General features: G+C 22.6%; 1 protein-coding gene across 1 annotated transcript in view; it reads left to right on the top strand.

Annotated features, from left to right (window-relative positions):
• Positions 1 to 5,322: 5,322 nt before the first annotated feature.
• The window catches only part of LOC132929536 (glutamate receptor ionotropic, NMDA 2B), a 266,563-nt gene continuing 249,316 nt past the window's right edge, over positions 5,323 to 22,569 (top strand). Inside the window, exon 1 of the mRNA XM_060994930.1 lies at positions 5,323 to 5,478. The gene's annotated coding sequence lies outside the window, so the exon portion shown is untranslated. The remainder of the gene's footprint in view (positions 5,479 to 22,569) is intronic.

Genomic DNA, 22,569 nt, shown 5'->3' with positions numbered 1-22,569 from the left:
CGTCTCAAATCTTTATTTAAAATAGTAAACTATACTGAAGAGAAATCTATCACAACGAACGCTAAAATATAGGTAAAAAAGAAGTACTTATAATCAATATTATTATATAATACAACAAATCTTGTTTTAAAAACGATATACTTTAGGAATTAAAATAAAAAATATTATAAGTACTTATTATTTAATCGTATAACCGCAAGGGAACACGCGGGAATAGTGTTCATTGGGATAACGGTGCGCACCTTGATACCTTTTAAACCAGTGGTTACCTAGATTACTTGATAATAACCATAGACCACTAGTGTTCTATGTAATAATTAAAAATAATCAGCTGACTGAGTTTATAAATTGTTCAAAATACCATAACGTTACTATTACTATTATAATCTTTCCGTCAATTTAAGAAAACGTGAAAACGCATTTTTTCATCTAATAATATTGAAGATTTTAGTATTTTACTAACATTGTAACTTGTAAGTACATATATAATTTAGTTTTAATGTTTTGCATAACCAATAATACTATTGTATAGACAATTTTCTGTACTTCAAAATAAATATATATTTATGAAGTTGTACGTGTTATAGATTTGATAATAAATCGTTTTAGGTATAACAAAAAGCATAATGGGGTAATGCTATGCATCTGTTTTGGAAAAATATACGCACTACAATTAATACGCACAAAGATGTTAAATTTTCCTTTAAGTTCTAGTTGTTCATATAACCTATCTACTGTTAATGTTAGTTTGCAATCAATTAAGTATATTATATTGACTGTGAATGTGATAAAATAAGGACTTTATTTGATGGTTTAATAATTAAAATGTATTTTTATTACATAATTCGTACTTACTTATAATTTGTATATTTCTTAACACTATACAAATACATTTAAATTAAATCATTAATTAAAACATTAGAAATTACTAAATACCTCCAATACCCCCATATATTATTCAATAGTAAAAATGGTGCGCATATATTATATACCCCCAAATAAAAATGATAATGCGTACGTATAATTATCCCGTACCTTGGGTAATGAATACCTACTAATGATGCGCGTTTAAATTGTTTTATTTTTGGAGTTTTTAAAAAACAAAATTACAGTTAAGTTCTGAGAATTCAAAAAAACTTAAACTAAGATGCCAGTTAAGGAAATGGAAACTATTTCAAATCAATGTGACATACTTGAGGCTTATAGCATCGTATGTCATTCCTCCGTGTTCCCCTATATTCTTTATCTCGATGATTGTATGTTATGATGTTAGTGATGATTATTTATCTTATAATTTGAAATTTTCAACAATGCATTTAAACTGTATTAATTTTTCTTTGAAATGTGTATCTTATAAATATTAAATCTAAATAAAAAGTAAAAGTTAATAATAAAATAATTTAATGTTATGATTTATATTAAGATTTGATTGCTCTTCAAAAGTTACAACCTGGAACAATTGCTCCTTTTAATTTTCGGTTGATGCTCTATATGGTTATAGTAATTATAATTATTGTTTATTGAGTAAAAAGTATGTCAAATATTATTTGTATGCTGATTTTTTTAAGAACATTTAATGGAAAAGTATATGTAAAAACGTACTTATAATGTATATATGGTATGTTTATATAAAATTGTGAGTTTATTTTTATTTTTTAAGATCAAGTTAAAACGTAAAAAAAATAGTTTATGAAATGCGGTTAAATATGAGACATTGAGACTATTACAACACCTTTCTTTAGTATCTATAAAATTTATATACGTTGTATATAGTGATAGTACGTGACCTAAGTATTAAAGTTATTTTGAATAAAGTATGAGTATCTGAGTATGTGAACTACTAATATTTTAAAAAGTAAATATATACAGTTTATTATTTATTATTTATTAGATATTGATATTCAATTATAAAAAAATCTGTCTCTTGTCTGCAAAAACAACGTCAAAGAAAAATGGTTATTGTTTAATTTACTAAGTATTTAAGTTTATTTATGTAGACTTTAATATTGTGATGGTTCACTATTTTTTTTTATTAAATAGATTTATTTAAATAATAAGTTCATACTTATTGAAATTCCATCACCGTAGATTTTTCTCTGTACTGGTGTTTTAAATATTGTGATAATGATGTAATTGTTCATATATGTACTTAATTTACCTACAATTATCGAGGGTTATTATTTATTTTATTTGAACTTAAAGATTACTTCACTTTAAAAACAGTAGTAATTATTAATGTACTAAAATTAGGGACGTTTTTTATTTTTAGTGCATTTTATTTTTTAACATGATTAGGTAATTTTGTTGGGTTTAATGCATATTTGTTTAATATACTATACACATATAGCCTATTTAAAATATAAAAATTGTTTTCTTGATATTTAAGCATTTTAATTAATAAGTTTATCGGGTAAATGTATGTTTAGAATAAATAATATACTGCCCCAAAAAATATACGTGTTAACATCGCCGACGCATTAAGTCAATTTTTCAAATTTAATTTTTTTTTAAATAAAATAATAATTATACTTTATTTATAAATAACTAAATTGTATATAAAAAAAAAATATAGGGTATTTTGAGCTTTTTAAAAATAAAAGAAAGAAAGTTATAGATATTAATATTTTTAATATTGCGGTTAAGTTGGTATCTACTTTAAGTACTATAAAAACAATTATAACAAATAACAATAACAATAACTATGTTAACATCGACAATTGAACGTAAATACAAGTAAAATTAATAATACAAACTTCGAAATGCTTTTTCTTTGTAAAAAGAGGAAAGTAGAAATAAAAAAAAAATTTAAAACACTTAACAGCGATAAAACTACTTTATGAGTTAAACAAACATTGTTCGCCTATGCTATTTCTAGTGATAAGAACATCGTAAAATCTAACTTTTTCTCAGAGTTTGGTGCATGAAAGGAAAAATATCAGAAAAACGCGTAGATAAGTGTGTTTTGTAATATTTATATACAAATGTACGTTATGGTTTCTAAATGTTGTTTATACTAACATTTTGTTTTAATTTATTTTCCCCAATAGAATCAAACTACAAAACAAAAAACATTCATAAAAAAGTAATAGCTGGTTGTCGTGCGAATGTAATAATATATATATATAACATAAGGTTTAAAACCAACAATATTCTTCTGAAATAAAATAAAATACATATTTCTAGTATATTTTACAGTTTTTATCATCAATTTATAATACTTATAAATAAATAAAAATTAAACAATAGATAGAAAAAACCATATTTTTTAAAATTTTATCCAAGTTATAATCTTAATTATGTTATACGTTAATTATTAACAAAATTTTTTAGTTGATAATATTATACTAGCAATATTTTATTTAAATAATTGAAATTTGAATAATTCTTTAATCTTTAGTAACCAATTATGAGAGAGCTTATACAATAAATATAATCAATATAAAAAATTCCATTAAAAAATTGTTCACTCATCCCTAAAAAATGTTTTCCGTATACTGACATAGAAGCTAATATCAGCTAACATCTCGAGGTGTCTTAAAAAGGATTGATCAAGAGTTTTGTTGTCAACACACTGTTGTACTTAAATATAGAGCAGGCCAGTCACTAAAATTGTAAAATAAATAATAAAGTGTGGTCATATTTGTATTATTAATTGTATAAATATAATCACTGATTGTAAATAAATGATTAAATAATAATAATATTTAATAATATGGATTATTTTTTTGATTTATTATGCTAAAAATAACTTGATAAAAAATAAATAAAGAAGCAGATAAATAGATAATCTACACACGTTGAGTTGGTAGAATATGTTAGTGGTGTAGTATAGATGTAAATTAAAGAATAATTTAAAGTCTGAAAGTAATTATTGTGACAGTCGATAGACAATGTGTGAAGTTTGTTTTTCAATGAATGTAAGTACTATGAAGTTTTCAGAAGTTATGAAGATTGCATTTAATGTGCGTATATACTCGTAGAATTAAGGAACAATTAATTTTTTTTTTAAATTTGAGTTACGTTTTGTATCTAGTCCATCGATTTATATTGTTTTGTAATTTATTAGTTACTTCATATTACATTTATTAACAGCACATTGTCTAACGACTAATATTGACTCATTTACTAATTTATTCATTATATTATAAGTAAAAATATCATAACATGAACTTATTTAATTTAATTTTATTTTCATAACATATATTAAATTGTATTATCAAAAGTATCTATCAATTATATTAATAGCATCTATAAGTGCAAATAATATTATATATTGTACATTTTAAGATAAAATAATAATAATTACCTAGGTATAAAAAAATATTATAGAAGTATGGATTAGGTTAATTGTTTATAGATAATATTTTATTTTAGTATTACATTTTTGCGTTAATGATGTATTTTTTTCGTATCTAGTAAAGAGCTCATACTTAGTAGAAAATTTCATTAGAATTATTGTTAATATTATTTTATTATGAAGGTTTTTTTAATTCTAAAGATTTTAATTTTAAGTTTAAATTGTTAACATCATAACATTATTAACTAATGCATAAAATAAAAATATATTATAATTTCAACATTTCATAGTTTAGGAATATAAAATAACAATATAACTTTGTTTAGGTATACTTAAAATACATTTTTTAATGTTTCGTGTATTTTTTGAAGTTATGTCATAAAGTTTTAAAAATGTTAATGACTCTTTACAGTTAATATTATAATTTATAGGCCCGTTCTTGATAATTAAACATGGTTAACACCATAAAATCTTTTCTACCCTTAGCTACATTGAAATTTTATTTTTACAATAGTAAAGATGGAATAGTAATACTGTTTTCATTAGAACCAAGACTTGTTACTGGTATTGAAACAATAATCTTAATGATATTAACTATTAAGACATTAAAAATGTAGACTGTCTATCAAAACCCGAATATAACCGGAAATATTCTGAAGTCTTCGTAATTTTATAAATGAATGTATATTAAAAATTAAATACGGTAAAAATAAACAGAATTAAAAAATCCCACTGGGGAGACGAGAAAATTGCCTTCGCTATCATTCTCATGCGCACGTCTATAATTATAACACTTATTACAATAAACAGATTCAGTTGATTAGGTAGTTTTTTTTTAAATAGCTAATATTTATATATTTTATACATATTAAAAGTAATTATATATAGTAAATAACTTATTAAATAGCTTTATTTCTTATGAAAAGTTTGATAATTTCATGTTAAATCTTATATTTCAGTTTATTTATTTAGACCAGATAGATGTCGCTCTTCGAATAACATGAAAATACGCGGGTGGCATCCCAAAGTCGGCAGTCTGTCGCCACCGTCCTAACTAAAAAGCCGGAAAACGTTCTTTGTACTGCTTGTAATAATAACGGTATGTGTAAATATTATTTTTGTATAATGTAAACTTCATACTATTTAAGTTTTTGTTGAGTCGTCTATTTCAAATGAATAAAGTAAGTAAATTAATTTAATTAACTTTTATTATCAATAGGAATATGTTTAATGTATAGTTCAATTATTCACCGGCGTTCTATATAGGCAATTATAATGTGTTTTAGTATATCAGTAAGTTAAAATTTATTTTAACGTTAATTAAACGTTTACCATATTTATGTAAAATAAATAAATAACATAATTACTTATCAATTTGATAAAATCTATTTTATACATTTTTAAGAACTTTTAGAAGTGTTTTTAAGCTATAGATAGGCTATGTAATTTATTATCAAAAATAAATTATGTACCTACTACCTACAAATTTTATAATATTTATATAGTCGTCAATTTTAAAACCGCTTTTAATTTTTTTTATCTTAAAAAAAAAAAAAAAAAATAAGAATATTATAATTTTATCTGTAATTGTATTTTTTTTTTTTTACAATAACACGTGTATGCATTTCACGATAATATTATAATTTAACTGGGTATAATAATGGATAGGTGTAGCCTAATAAATTGCTCTCGATGCTCTTCAAATGTATGAAAAAATTTTAATGCTATGTATATTATCTATGGAGTCCAAAATATTATAAAATACTTATGTAAATAATAAAAGAAATTTTAATTCATTCAAATTAATGAGATAGCATATTTTTTAAGTTATAATCAATTATAAATACATAAAAAATGTACAGCAGTACATTTTTCAAATTCAGTGGTATACATACATTATTTTATTCACTAAAATACTATTATAAATATTATTAACAAATTTATTTTACGGATAAATAATATTATTGTTAATATTTCATTAATCATCCCTAATAGACTTTCTATTATCAATTATCGTGATATATTTTTCTAGCAAATGATATATAAATAGCAATAGAAAATGTTCCTATATTATATGGTATTATATGTGAAGAGTTATTGAAATTTATTCTACTACATTATACTAATTAAAATTGGTTTATAATTCAGATTTTTATTGGTGTTTTAACTATTTTTTAAAACTTATTATTTTATATTGTACCTATATATCTTTAAATGTTTGTTGAATTGCACTAAAATTTATATGTATAGTTATTATTTGAATTCATAACCAAGACATAACTTAAATAATATAATATTTTTATTGTTATATTTCTGTATTTAATCATAATTTATATAATATAATTAGGTATGAAAAATGTATACTATTGAATTCCTATACTAGACGTATTACTTATTCGTTAAATTTAGTTGAACGAATACGAACTTTAAGCCTATAGACTAAACCTAATTTTTAATTATATTAAATAATGTGACACATTTTCATAAAATTTAATTTTGAATTTATATGTTTTAACCTTGAATATTTTTCATAATGGGTTTGTCTAATTTTAAATAAAAATATTTTACTAAATTATTAGATTAAAACTATATATTTATATTTAAAAGTTAGGATCATTAGATTAAATATATAGGTTATTTAAGTATAATAAATAATGTTCAACTATTATTTTGTCATTATTTTTCTAAAAAAATTTAAAAACTTTATAACTGATTATTTAACAAATCCAGGCAAACTACTTATCCAAATCTACTTATTCACATGTAAAGACGTATGTTATATTATAGATTCGCATTATGCAATGTCTAGATATAAATTAATAATTGTTTTTAAAAATAAACTTAATCTGATAGTATTATGTTTACAATATTTATATTTTTATATAGGTAGATTAAATTTTCTGACTCTAATTTACATATCCAATTTTTATGTTTTTCTTTTATTATTAAACGTGATTGAATTGAAAATAGAAAACATACCAACTAAAAACAAACTATTTGAAAATTGCAAGATTAGACCTACTTTAAGAAAATATTTAAAATAATTTTTCCCAGTATTTTTTTAAAAGTATTTAAAAAAACGTATTTGAGTACTTTTACATAAGTGCTTTACAAGATTATCAGGTTATGGCGATGACGAGTAAAACATCTTGTGATGGGCGTGGTTTCTGTCAGCTATTCGGTTATAAGTGAAATACCTAGTAGTTTTTATTTTAAGACATTGATGAAAATAATATTGTGTTAATTTTATATTTTGTTATTCCAAAATATGTATAACTTCAGTCTTCAGTATATATATATCGATTAAAGTAATATTTATGTTTTTATTGAAATCTAGAATAAAATCATCGGCTTATAGACTATAGTACAAATATAATATTCTGATTATATATGTTAATAAATTAGTATATTTTGATATGTTTTAAATGAAGTATAATATTTGATTTTTTCCCCTGAAAACTAAACTATTTAGGTGGTAAATATATTGTAACTTATTTGTATAGCATACATATAATCGATCAAAAATTAAATGTACAAGTTGCTTTAGATATGTATAAGTTACAAAGTTCACAACATTTTTCAAATACAGTGGTATAGCGGATATAGGTTCAAATATATACTCATAATATATTGAGTTCCAATTACAGTCGACATTATATTATAATGATTGATCGTTTAAAAATTTCAATAAGCAGCCCATTTTAAAAACACTAATTCAAGTTCTCTAAAATGTTATTCCTGTGAAAATCAATCCATAAGGAAATCGATTAAATCAAGCATTTAAGTATTTAACCATAACCTTCTCCGCATGTTGCTGGTAGAACATTTAATCCAGTTTTTACTCAATGTGGTTAACAGTAAAAAGATGTTTAGTACTTTTGATTTTAAAGGTCAATTTTTATAATATGTGTCTAAATTATGAAAAAAATTAAATTATTATGTCGTTAAATTTCATAAAATTTTTAATTTTAATTGCTAAATAGCTCGAAAATATTTAATACAACGATATTCATATTCAATTGATTTTAAATTATTCATTATTCTATATGTATAGAAAATACCTGTAAATATTATAAATGCAAAATTGTTTTTATATAAATTTATGTTTTACAATAAATATGTATAAGAATACATGATTCTAAGCGAAGGTAGTGGGTGTTTTTAATTTCTAAATACTAATTTAGTTCATACTTTATTTTATATTATATAAATATTATTATTAGTTTCTTAATTTGGTAGATTCAATCAACTAATTTTTGCTTAAAAAACATTTCTTACAACTTTAAAATCGGTACCGGCTTACCGTAGAATGATATGAGTAGGTTCGTATTATAAATAGCTTAAACTTAGTTTATATGTATTGAACATTTTCAAGTTTTTATAATAATAATGTTTTGACTTTTGAATAATGTATGCTTTTCAAATAACTAAAATCGTTGGAGTAAACATCAATAAATGCTTATAAAAATTGTGTTTATTTATTTTTAAAATGTTTAAATTATTTTTAGAACAATTTATGAGAACCATAACGTATTACATTTTTATGTATGTTTAAAAATAATAATGTAATCTAAATTAACTGAAAAATAACTAAAAAAAGAGAACATTCCAATTATTGTAAGTAACTATTATATGAATAGCTCAAAAATATCATGTTTCAGATACGTCATTATAAATAAATGATAATATTTTACATTAATAATAGTATTCATTTTTTCGATTATTTCTTTTTAAATTACAAAAAAAAAAAAAACAAATTCATTTCTACTAAAAACTGACATAGTTGAGATATTTCCGTTTATCGCTATTTAAAAAAAAAGTATTTCCCAATTATTAAGAAAAGTTCTACCATTTTTATCCCTCCTCCCAAAGTATCAATACGATTTAATTACCTATCTACGAAAAAAATAGAACGCACCCCTAATGTTGAAGATTGAACTGATTGAAGTTAATTATCTGCTCTAAAACGTTTGACATACATTAAATACGTATCGTCGTAGAACCGAAATCCATTCCTTCTCCAATTAACATTTAAATTAAATATAACATTTAAAAATAGAATAAATATGCTCTTTGATTAAAATTAAATCATGAGTTTTCTTTTTATTTTATTAAACATAATATACAAAAAATAAATACATAAGGATTAAATGTCTAAGAGTTATTTTATGTCTGAGACATTTAAAACTTAAGTGGTTTTAAAAGTTCTATTTAGTTATTTTCTGTTTATGTCACTTTTATATCTTCGATTTTAATGAAAAGTGGCCTTCATAATTTATAACCGATAAATAATTTTCAAATTGTTTAAGTTGTGAATACTATGGTTATCTTTAAGTGTAATTTTTAATGTCTATAAAGTGTAATTAATATTTAAAATATTAAGAAATTTTAAATTTTTTTTCGTGCTTCTAATTATTTAGTGGAGAGATTACTTACAGTGATAATATCCTACTGCTTAATTTTTGTTAATAATTGATACATCTGATACTCTAATAACGATCTTTTAAATAATCCTAACTCTTAAGATAGGTATTATGTATTTTAAGTGATTCTAAAACTCTGTTGTATGCTAAGTTCTAAAATACAAAACAATAATGTGTAATACGTAACAAGTGATTTAAACATTCTTTTTAAATTTTAAATAGGTACAAATCAAGAAAAAAAAATCATTATTCTTAAATACTTAAAAGGCTCAATGATTTTAATAATTTGAACTATCAAAACTATTTACAGAAGTTATAGAGGGGAATGTGTTGTTCACTTGTCCTTTTTTAAAGTATATGCATCTAAAAGTTTCGGTTGAGTGTAAGTACGACTTAGTTTTGGTTAAATTTAAATTTTGTTGGTAAAACTTAACTTTGTGTCTGAGAATTATGTAAGTAATCTCATGTAATGTTTATTTACATTTCCTTGATCTTAATTATAAAAAAACATAAATTATATTATTTTTTTGGGTTAATGTTTATCAACAATTGACGTAAATCCCAATAATATAGTCAACGGAGTTAGCGTTAAATAAGCAATAAATATTGTTGTTTAGGTCCTTTTTGTCGCACTAGAATTTATAGCTAAAATATATTTTATTACATTTCGGGTGCCCCGATTCCTTAAGTAATAGCCAATACGTTATAAATTGTAGAATCTAACTTGTCAAAGATTTAAACGCTTTTCAAATATAATAGGTAATAATTGTTCTTAATTCCCAGTTAATGAATTTATGTATTTTTCATATCCTATTAGTGATTTAGTTTTTATTGTATATTGATAACAGATAATATATTTAAAATATTTGAAAAATAAAGTTATTAAAAACAGTATAAATAGTACAGTGAAGGTGAATAATAATATATTATAAATGTGTTAGATTAAAAATACATTAGTTTTATCGAAAATGATTGTAGATATATACATTATATATTATACGAGATGAAATCTAAAATCTCATAAAAATCCGTGTTTGGTTTCACTGTATGTACTATTATACATAGTATTTTTACGCAAGTATTTCATAGTGGATTTACAGGGACTTAAAGTTGTCTACTATCCTTGTATAAAATTTGATCATCGGTGAGATATATTATTGACTTAAAGACGATTGACGACGCAATAGAGGCCTAAGTGTGATGATGATTTTAAGATTAATGCCGCGTGTGATTTTTTTCTCGACTAATCGTATAGTACCATATAATATAATAAATATCACAAAGACCATGAATCTTTTTCTGTACAAATTATTGCGATTTCACTGATCTGATTATCGTAGCAATTTACCGAAGTGTGATAATGCGTCTTTTATCCGTTTGTTTATAAGGCCAGACTTAGGGAGGTAATTCGAGCGCTAGTTTCATATAATATATATATATATATATATTGCATACCCATCGCATACCGTTCGACCGAGCTGACCAAAAACAAGACTGATGAGTGGGATTGGTCGGGGGACTAGTGAGGGATGAGGAATGGTGAACTGGAAGGCACGTATGAAAGGAAACGGATCGCACGCGTTAAATTGCCCACGCCAACTGCATGGGACGTGTGCTTCCACGTCGTAAATAACAATATTATGTATCGCGGCCGAAAATTCTACTGGTTGGTGTACTATATTATTATTATAATATAAATGAATTGCTGCATCCCTTTCCCAGTACCTCTCTTCCCACTGAGGATAATGACAGTATCGCACTAAGTCTATCTAAACATGGTGGTGCATATTACATACGACCTACCTAGTATAACATTACCACTTGTGTTGTATTATAATGTCAAGTATCTGCGTGACGATTGGATTTGTGTTCTATAAGACCGTTTGACGTGCTTAGAAATCATCATGATTATATACATTTTAATGATAATATATAAGAGTCGGGTAACATTGTTTTAGTTTAGGTAATTTAGTTTATTTAATTTATGTCGGCAACTTTCAAGGAAATGAAAACATTAAAAATAAACATTTTAATATACCTATCGATATTTTTGAGTAACCACCCGTGACGTTGAGAAAACGGCAGTTTTAGATACAGTATGAAGGATAATTTTTCAAGAAATTCAAAGTATCAATGTTGACTGTTTAAAGTTCTTATGGTATCTATAAAATAGACACACTTCCTTATACAATCAATTATCTGGAGTGATATTATAGTGGTTAGGAGTTATGGTAGGTATATTTTTATTTATTACACTAAATATTAAAATTATTACTTTCATCAATAGCATGAGACGTCTAATTCAAATATTTTTATAGTTGTTGCTAATTAGGTGTAAAGGTTATTAAGTACTTGTGAAAACTTGAGAATGCCGGTGATAATTATCATGCTTCATATAATGTAATAATGTATATATAGTAGGTAATAATTTATTATATTCTGTTAAAATGTATTTATTTTCTTATCCATTTGCATATTGATATAATGATTTTTTTTATTGGCATAAAGTATATGCAAATGCTACAGGTTTTTGATTCCAGCATAACATTTAAAATGTTGACTCATTATTCATTAATTATTTTTTATACCACTTAAAATTGGAATAATTTCTTATTCAAAACTCATGCTATAAAAATCTTTCGCAACTGTTTTTAAACAAACAATAATTTTTCACAGGTTTAAATTGTATGATAATCGAAATTAAAAAAAAATTACTATAATACTATTAATCAAGATAATTAATACCTTTTTTACATTTTTTTGGTAATATGAGAAAAATGTATGGTCGAAAATACTAATTAAAGACCTTTATATTAATAATCCAAATTTACCATTTGTTACTTCAACCATATACATAACAACCGCTTTGATCTACAAGAAAACCTAACATATAACATATCATAGGTTATAATTATACATTAATTACTAAATTTTAGCATACCTATTGTGGTTAGTTGTTTCTGATAAACAATATGATTTATTTTAAAGGTAATCATCTATTTTCTCAAAAAACTTAAACTTGTTTGTAAATATTTTTTTACATAATTTTAATTCATTACAAAGTGTTTTAAGTTATCATTTTTCGTAACGAAAATGAATATACTTATTATTTTTTTGTTGAAAACGTATGGACATTTTAATCTTAATACTTAAAGTTTGAAAATATAATATAATAAGATTTCTAAAAAATTGTTGTTATTGTAATTCAAAATCTAAAAATATATTGGCACAATTTTTATTCATAAGTATTTGAAATACATTATTATTTCGTATATTATTATTATTTATTTACTACATAACAATTACATTTTAAAAATATTTACACTATGCACTTATTCATACTGTTCTACAGTACGTAGGTATTAGCTTATATATAAGTAAAAAATAGTTATACTTATATGTATAATATATTATTCTTTTGTTTTTGTAAAAATGAGTAAAACCTGCTGTATTATAAATAGAAAAAAACAAATTACCAATAGTATTATAAATTAATAATAAAATATACTTAGAAATGTAGGAGAAATATAAGCTGACAGACCTATCCACTCAAAATCGTTTTTTGTATGCGATGATTTATCATTGAATTCAAATTTAATACATCTATTCCTGCGGTGATTTACTGAATCCGAGAAACACTTAACACTTACAATACAACAGAGAAACTTCCCCGGGGATTTATTTATTTTTCTGATTTAAAATGGAATTATAGAATGATGTTTCAATTATTCATCGTTGTAAAAATAAAATTATAATTATATATATTATTTTAAAGAATTAAACAGGTATTTTATGTATGTTTTGAAGGATAATAAATAAAAATATTAATATTTTAATTACATTTTTGGCATATTTAGTTATATCCATGTAGTATTTAGTATTACTGTCTACATTTTAAACGATATAATATAGTAATACGTATAATAAAATATAACTATAGTTAAATGATTAAAAACTTAATTATTCATACGTCATTATATTTAATGAATGGAGCTTATAATTTGCATACTATTACAATTACTTATTTTTTTAGACCCTTAATTTGTTACTTATACGCTGAGCTACCTGAGGCGATACATATTGTACAAGATGAATAATAATATATTTTGATGTGAACAGTTTATTAATAATTAAATTATTATTATTAGTTATGTTAATGCTATGGTATTATTCATGTTAACATCACTTTAATTATTTGCTAATTGTATTTCCTTTTTAAAATATGTTACTCTTATAGTTAAGTATTAATAATAAAAATATTAATGAAATAAGCACTAGAAACATTTATTTTTTGTAGGAATTATCTTTGAAATTGAAATGAAAACCGAGTTGAAATAATCATTTCGCAGTATTCTATACATTTTTATAAGGTGGCCTATGTCTTCTTTTTAAATTTAAAAATAAAAACAGAGGAAATTCTCACGAGACTTCCTTCGTGACAAATTATAATGTCAGTAACATATCAAACAGATAAAGAAAATGGTTATAATGATGAATATATTTTAAAAATTATTTATTCTTTGCATAAAAGCATATTTGTATCATTGTATATCATATTAAATAATAAGTAATATTAATAATGTATTACAATTGAATCATTTTTAACAATTAAAATGTATTATTATAAATATTACATTAGTCAAATATTATGTGTCGTTCAAGAAAGATGATATCGGTCTTACAATTATTGTGTATTTGTTTTATTTTATGTTTAAACAAATACTATATGAGATAATAAAATGCTCTTGAAAATTTGTATAAACTTAAAATTGTATTAGTAGATATAGAATACATTATTAATATTAACTGAGTTGTTATGATTATATAGTGCTAATTTCAATGAAACTATAAACAGTTTACTTTTGTTAATTCGTAATTTTTATATTTTATCAAAGCATTCAAAAAAATATATACGACATGTTAACAATGGTAAAATGCAAAAATTTTACAATTATTTTAAGAATTTATTTTTAATGCTTTTTAATTCCCATAAAATGTAGGCATGATAGGCACGATAATTTAAAATATTAAAAATTATAAGTATACTTATTATTAAATAATTTATTTAAGGTAAATTTATAATGCGATTTTATAATTTATTTACTTGATAACATTTTTCATTTAACTTTTTCCATCTTCTTTAGATGTTGAAGTACTTGTATTAGTTGTTTAAGTTTAAATTTTAGATTTTATTTATTCTAGGATATTTAAAATAAAATACAGTATTCAGAAAACCGTTACACATCTTTAAGTGTTCATTTAGTAAAATTTGTCTTGACGACACACAGGTTTTGTTCGTCCATAGCAATTCTGATAAATGATCCGGAAAAGATTAAAGAAACCCAATATTACACATATCATTTTACGATGTTAAATTTCTATGTGATTTCAAATAATTATTCTTATTTTACATAATTTTATATTCAAATAATAAAAATAATAATAATAAAGATGGGTGAGTAATATACGCTCTGCTATATATTTAATGTCGAATGGGTGTGTTTTTAATAATATTTAAATAATATATCATTGTATACGAAAAACGATTTTACTATTATAGTGGTAGATTGATTTAATTTTTTTCAAAAACATTGCATTTATTAAATTATTATAATTATATACTTATACGATATTATATTATTGCTATTAACATTTGAGTAAATACCCCCTTACCGTAAAATAGCGTGAATATGTTTGTAATATCTTAAATGATGGATCTAAATATTTTTAATTTAACTTATTACATACCTATAGTTAATATCATAATATTGGTAAAAGTTTTAAGTTTTCTCGAAGTCACGAATAATGTTTTTGAATTATTTAAAATAATAAACATTGTTATTTATTATTAATATTTAATTTCGAACACATTTGTACTTCAAATATCTATAGAAAAAAAATAAATGTGTTTGTGTATTTTTTTAGATTTTTTACTACAAAATGCTTTGTAAAAGTTTGTGATTTTAAGAAATGTTATTATAATTTAGATTTAAAACGCATATAAGAATTATTAATTATGAGGGATTTTTTATTAAATATTCAATAATTTTGACTGTGAATAATTTTTTATCGTTATTTAATAAAAAAAGTGAATATTTTAAGTACGTATAAATGCTCGTAGCGCAAAAAGATTCAAAATATTTTGAAGATTATACTATGTGTAGGAAATGTAATTATAAACATTCTATGAAAATTTCAAGTATTCCAAGTTATTCATTTTTAAATTATATTTAATAAACAAAATCGATTTTGTCAAAAACTGATTTTATGTAAAAATTCCCGTTTTTTTAAGAGTTTGTTTGTTTTTCCGATTTTTTTACCTCTCTAAAAATACTGAAACACAATATAGATCCAATTTGCTATCCAAAATCACCTCCAAAGCTGAAAATCGAACCATTTTTTCGAATACCCATAAAATACATACAAAAACACATCATCTAAAATCAATACATTCATCACTCTGCTTAGAATTTAAAATAACGTAGTTATTCAAAATCTAATCATTTGAATTTTAAAATATATTTAAAGATCATATTTTCGAAATCTTGAGATTTGTTGTATCATTAAAGAAGGTGTATATGGTGATACAAACTTTTGTTTTTTAAATAAATACCACCTTTTTTTATTTTAAATTATTAAGCAAATCATTTTTTAAAATTTTGACATTAAAAAAAAAAAATTCAAACGAGTAGTTTTTGAATTATTAAACTCGATGTTGGTATTACAATTTTTAGCCCGGGCGCTCGGCTATGGTTATACATACAATTAAAATATATGTAAATCTAATATTTGTTCAGGCCATGTTCTTATTAGTTATTATTTAGACAATTATTATAAATCGTAAAATGCTAATAGATTAATATAGCTTACTTACTATAATTTGTGAATCAATTAAAAATAAATAATACCTATACTTTCTATTTATCAAATTTTGCATTCAACTTTTTTCGTAAACATTAAAATATATTATAATTAGAAAAATTTTTTATAACTAAGAAAATACTCGTCCAAGTTTTAATTTAGATAGGTACATAAATATTTAAAAAAAAAATCATCCGCTAAATAATTTTTAGTAAAAAAAGGGCGTTTTTAATTTTATAAACATAAGTTTATATCACCATAGGATACCTTTTAAATTAAACAAAATATTTCAAGTATTTAAATATTATTGTCTTTAAGTATACTTAAAAATTCTGAAATTCAGAGTTTTTGCAATTGCATTATTAAAGAAAAAAAGGAATAAGCATGATTGTGAATCACTTTGTATATTTTTAAGTTTATTTAGAGAAGACATTATATAATATTATCATACCATATTATAACTAATAAATATTGTAAATGTTTACTCATAGGTTTATAGTGTAAGATAATATTTAAAATACATTGTACAAATATTTTTGTTTTATTTGTAATTGTTTGATGAGTGCAATGATATTTTAAAGAAATCGAGAAATAATTTTATTTTCAAAATTATGTCGTCACAAGGTTATAGTAAGGTTTGTTTTATTTTCATAAAATAATGTTAATGCATCTATATTTAATACACTTTAAGAATTACAATGTATTTATCGTACTAATTATTTTTCAAATAAAAAAGAGTGGGTGGAAAAAAATATTTTGGACAAACACGACGGCCCTTAAGCTGTTAGAATTTTTATACATTTGAACAAAATATTTCATTTTTGTAGGTAAATCAAAATTTGTATAATTAAAAAAATTCTTACTGAAGAGGACATTTATATAAATGTATTAACAATTTCAAAATTATTGTTATGATAAACATAGATTATACTGATAGAAAATTTTTAAATCAAAATGTTAAGCGTTTGGTCTACTTCTTTGAGTTTGTAAGAAAGTCAATAAGATGTTACAAAAACTTCTTTATTAAGTGAAATACGTGCTTAGGATTTCTAGTATTTCATTTAAAATTAATTAAAAAAAAAAAAAATAATAATAATAAAAATGAAATAAAATACAAACCTTACAGTAAAATTAATTTTATGTTTTAAATTTTCTATAGGTACGGAATGGAATATTTTTGTTGTTGAAAAGTATAAGTTATTTTTTTACTTATTTGAGTCACTCTAGTTGTTTAGTTTAATTTAATTTAAATTGTAAGAATTATTACAACTTGCTAGATAACTAAAACCAACATTCACGTTCATGACGATCCACTAATGTAGTGTCTCTGTAGTATTCTTTCATTTATTTTTTACATTTTGGTATCTACAACTCAATTCTCTAAAGCTTATTATTTGTCACAGCTCTCTCTTATTCATTACTTTTACTCTTTGTAAAAAAATATGGTTATAGAAATATTTATAAAGGACAATTAATTTAATCTAATAGGTGGTATTTAATACCTGTGGGATAGATATACCTACATTAATTTGAGTCATTTATATACCTGCAATATATTATTATGTGTATTAAATGTTAATGTGTAATAATTATACGCTATTAATTACTATTATCAGTAATTTGACTAGACGATTATTTTAATAAAACTTTATGATGTTGCTATCTAGCATGTCATAATGTAATTTATTTAATGTAAGATAGTGAGTGTAATACTTGAGCCATATATATATTCTTAACAAATATATTCTACCATCATCTCCTTATTATAAGAGGATTTCAGCTCAAAATGTGTTTTCTTTGTCCATTATGTTCATCACATATTATATGCAATGTGTATTGTATATATATTATATATATATATATAAACCTGGATAGTACCTACTATAGAAAAACCACTCACTTCTCATTTCTAATTTAGTACCTAGCTAGTTAGAATAAGGGTAATTTAACAACTACAGACTGCTGTCATAAAGAGGACATCATCATTTTATGTATAAGATTAAATAAAATTAATACAATTATGACTATGATAAAGCATTATGTAGAATGTTAAATAATAATGTTTAATATGTTTTTAAATTTTTTATTTAATAATATGTTATTTTACTACTACCATGGAGTAAACGCACATCTTCATAATTAAAAAATTTAAATTTTACAAATGTTAACAAATTTAATTAACTCTGGTTTATATAAAGTTAACTTTTTTATCGATGCTTCTAAATTCAAGAAATTCATAAAATCATAACTATATAAAAAGGTTTCCAAAACTATATATGAATAGGTAATTCAATATTAAAAAATATAAGGTTCATTTCATTTCAAATTATTATATTATATTTTATCTAACATATTAATGGCATTTAAAATTTGTTTGGCTCAAAATTGTGTGATGTACACTTAAATAATATATACTAAATTATCACTTTATTTATATTATTGTAATTATTATTAGTATGCACCATGTACCTGTAAAATTCTAATGATTATTATTATGCTATAAATGCAATTATATACGATATAATTTTAATTAATTTACTAATTTTTCCATGTGATAATCATCGTTACAAATATATTATTATGCTACTAGTTACTATATCTTATTATAACAAGTTAAGAAAAAATTGTTAATCCACCTTATATACAAATAGCAATATAAACTAGGCATATATTTTTTAAATTTAGGTAGGTATGCCAAGTCCCTATCTAGAAGACTAGAACTACACCAAGTGTATAGTTGTAAAATAATAAGGGCAAGAATTATTTGTAAAATATTGACGTATATTCGTATATAACATTTAGATCGTAGGTATACATCAATTTTGATCGATGGAAACAAAAAATATTTCGATAGTATCATCTATTTAGTAGTTTTATATACAATTTTAAAGTCAGCGTATAGTTGGTTGAAAGTTTTAAATGTTTTATTTTTATCCGAGTTGAAACTCGGAAATATTTTTTATGATTTATATTCAAAGGTGAATGAAAATTGGAATAATATGGCAATTATTTACACATTATGTTAGCGTTTTTTTTTTTTTTTTTTTTTATAATGGGCTTTTAGTGTTATGAAACATGTAAATTGGATAAGTACTTTAGATAGTTGTATTTGTAGTGCCCTGTCGGCGTGTGGTGACTGGTGACCAGATGTCTTAATCAAATTTAATCCCTGCGGTACCACCAGAACCTGATATTGGAACGAACGTTTCACGTGTATTTTATGATTAACATAAATTTAGTCATCAATTACCTATAGATTATATGTAAATAACAACACTTGGTAGTGTAACTTTGGACTATGAATAGTGAAAACGTTCAGTATAAAACTTAGTATTAAATTATTGTTGAAAATGTCGTCTTCGGATAAGACATTAACTGGCAGATATTAGTTAACAAAAAATATAAAACAAATACGCTATTTAATTTAATTCTCAATATTATAATAGTTTTTTTTGTTGTAAATAGATTAAAACTTAAAATTTATTTAAATAATTTATGCCATGTGATTTTTGTATATACATAACATTGATTTTTATCCAACCATCCAATTCATAAGATAAAAAATACATTTTTATAGGTGCTATGTAATTTATAACCAAGTCGAACATTTGTTCAATTTGAGAATATTTTTAGTAAAACAATATACTGAATTTTGTAGATTTATTCATGGTATATTTTAAGGTACAACTAAAATCATTAATAATGTTTTTATTCGATATTTTGTTCCTCATTATAATGTGTTACCTATCTTTTAACAAAAGTTGATGAATGATTTTCTCTTTATTTGTTTATTCTAACTATTGAAACTTCTATTATTAATGCATGTATATTGTGAATATTTATTTAATTAATACAAAAAAAATATTTAGAGTTTTTATATTAACCATTAAAAGTAAATCTACGATTATGATTCAAATTATAATATAATTCAATAATTAAATTAGATTTAAAAATTATTTAAGTTCAAATAATAATAAAATATAAAAATAAACAATAATTGAATTTTTTTATATTAAAAAAATTATAGTCAAAACTTCAAATTTTAAAATTTCTTTACTGGAAATTGCTTATTGTTAAAATAAATGTAGGTATAATCAATATTGGAAAACAAAACCTTCTCTTGTAAGCTAATTTATTTACCTACTTGCTGGTATAGATGTTTTAGGAATAAAGTTATACATTAGTTTTTGAAATATTTTTTATTTAATGCCGTAGATTGTTCGGAATTTAAGACTCAATTTGGAATAGATTCATTTACTAATATAATAAGGTAATATAGTGACTATTTATGTTCTATTTGATTTTATTTCTTTGATTCCTATTCGTTCCATTTTTTATTTATTTTTACTTCATAAAATATACCTAATTGACCCACATAATATTCTTAAACTTAATATCAATCCTTATATCCCTTAACAACTTACTTCTTATTCATTTTGATGGCTTTTTAATTTAATTATGTTAATATTTTATTTATAGAGATATATTAATTCATCGTTTAAAATAATAAATAAGTGCTATACTATGTATAAATTAAAATATACTAGAATTGTATTCGTATTAATAAGTTATTAAAAAACAAAATAATATTTCTTGGCTATTTTTATAAAAATGTAAAGAACGCGAAGCTGATAATATGATGTAAAATGCCCTAGAAATTATGAAATTATTATTTAACTGAGCTAAATATCTTAAGTAATTTGCAAGTTACTTGCATTGTGTATCATTACAGTAACTGTACCCTAGGGTTGAGTTGGGTATGGTCTGATTGGTCCACGAAAAGTTTATGCTCAGAAGAAAATTATAATACAAGCAAATTTGAAACAGTCGCCAAAGGCATGGATAAGATTGATGTAATTTATCATGATATTATAATATGTAGGTATTTCATATTCTAACCTGTATAGTGTATACATTTCAAAATAAAGACGATTGCATAAATAATATATTCAACATTTTAAAATATAATATCTAAAATATGTGTAAATTATAATGTATGATGTATTGATGTAAACGAATTTAATCACAAGTATACAGCTTGATTTAAGTATATCTAAGCCTAAATTAACTTTTAATTCATACAATTTCTTTTGATTTTAAGCATTTTTAAGTAATCTTAAAAAACCATATATTCGAAAACTTACACAATCTTTAAATTATCTCATCAATTAGGTTTTTTCATTTTTATTATTTATTAGTTTATGTATATTTTATTTAAATGTATGTATGAATTATTTTGTTTCTGGACTCTGACCCTTATACAAATAAAAAGTAAAAAAAAGATAATTATAATTGTTAAATTTAATGTAGATTTATTAACAGTTTATATTTTTTAAAAATTGTTTGAATTCTACACTGGCTTAATAAGAAATTAAAATTTAACACATCAATATTAAAGTGACTTACTCAATGACGGGCTAAATTCAATATATACAATACAGCAGAAAGACTTTATAGGTTTTTCTTTTATTTGGATGATTATTTAGTAAAAAAATTTAATACTTTTTAATATGAAACCATATAAACTGTATTAATAAGGACACAAAAATATGTTTGTAATGATTGTTGACTGGCATGTATTAAATAGAACATTTAAAATTGTTATTGATGATAGTTATGTACCTATTCACTATTGTATCTATCTTACCTATAACATGTACCGTCCAACATACTAATTGTCTCAACGTTTTACATTTTAAATGTTGCAAGGAATATATTAGTTTTTTACTAGTTTATTAATGTAATGTTTAAGCATTAAATAACAGGCTGATTAATATATATTATTATAATCTAAAATAGTTTAAATAAGTTAAACTTTATTGAAGTCCAAACTATAAACGGGTTCTGAGAGCTTTACTAAACTGTTTATACATAACAATTAAACCAAGTAAAATAAAATGTGAACAGGCTTATTACTAATTAAATAAAGTGTTGTTATCCTATTGAAAATAAAGTCATGTATTTTTATTAAAAACTTTAAATTGTTAT

The sequence above is a fragment of the Rhopalosiphum padi genome, chromosome 4 (genome assembly GCF_020882245.1).
Source record: "Rhopalosiphum padi isolate XX-2018 chromosome 4, ASM2088224v1, whole genome shotgun sequence".
Taxonomy (NCBI): Eukaryota; Metazoa; Arthropoda; class Insecta; order Hemiptera; family Aphididae; genus Rhopalosiphum; species Rhopalosiphum padi.
This window is presented reverse-complemented; position numbering and strand designations above follow the sequence as displayed.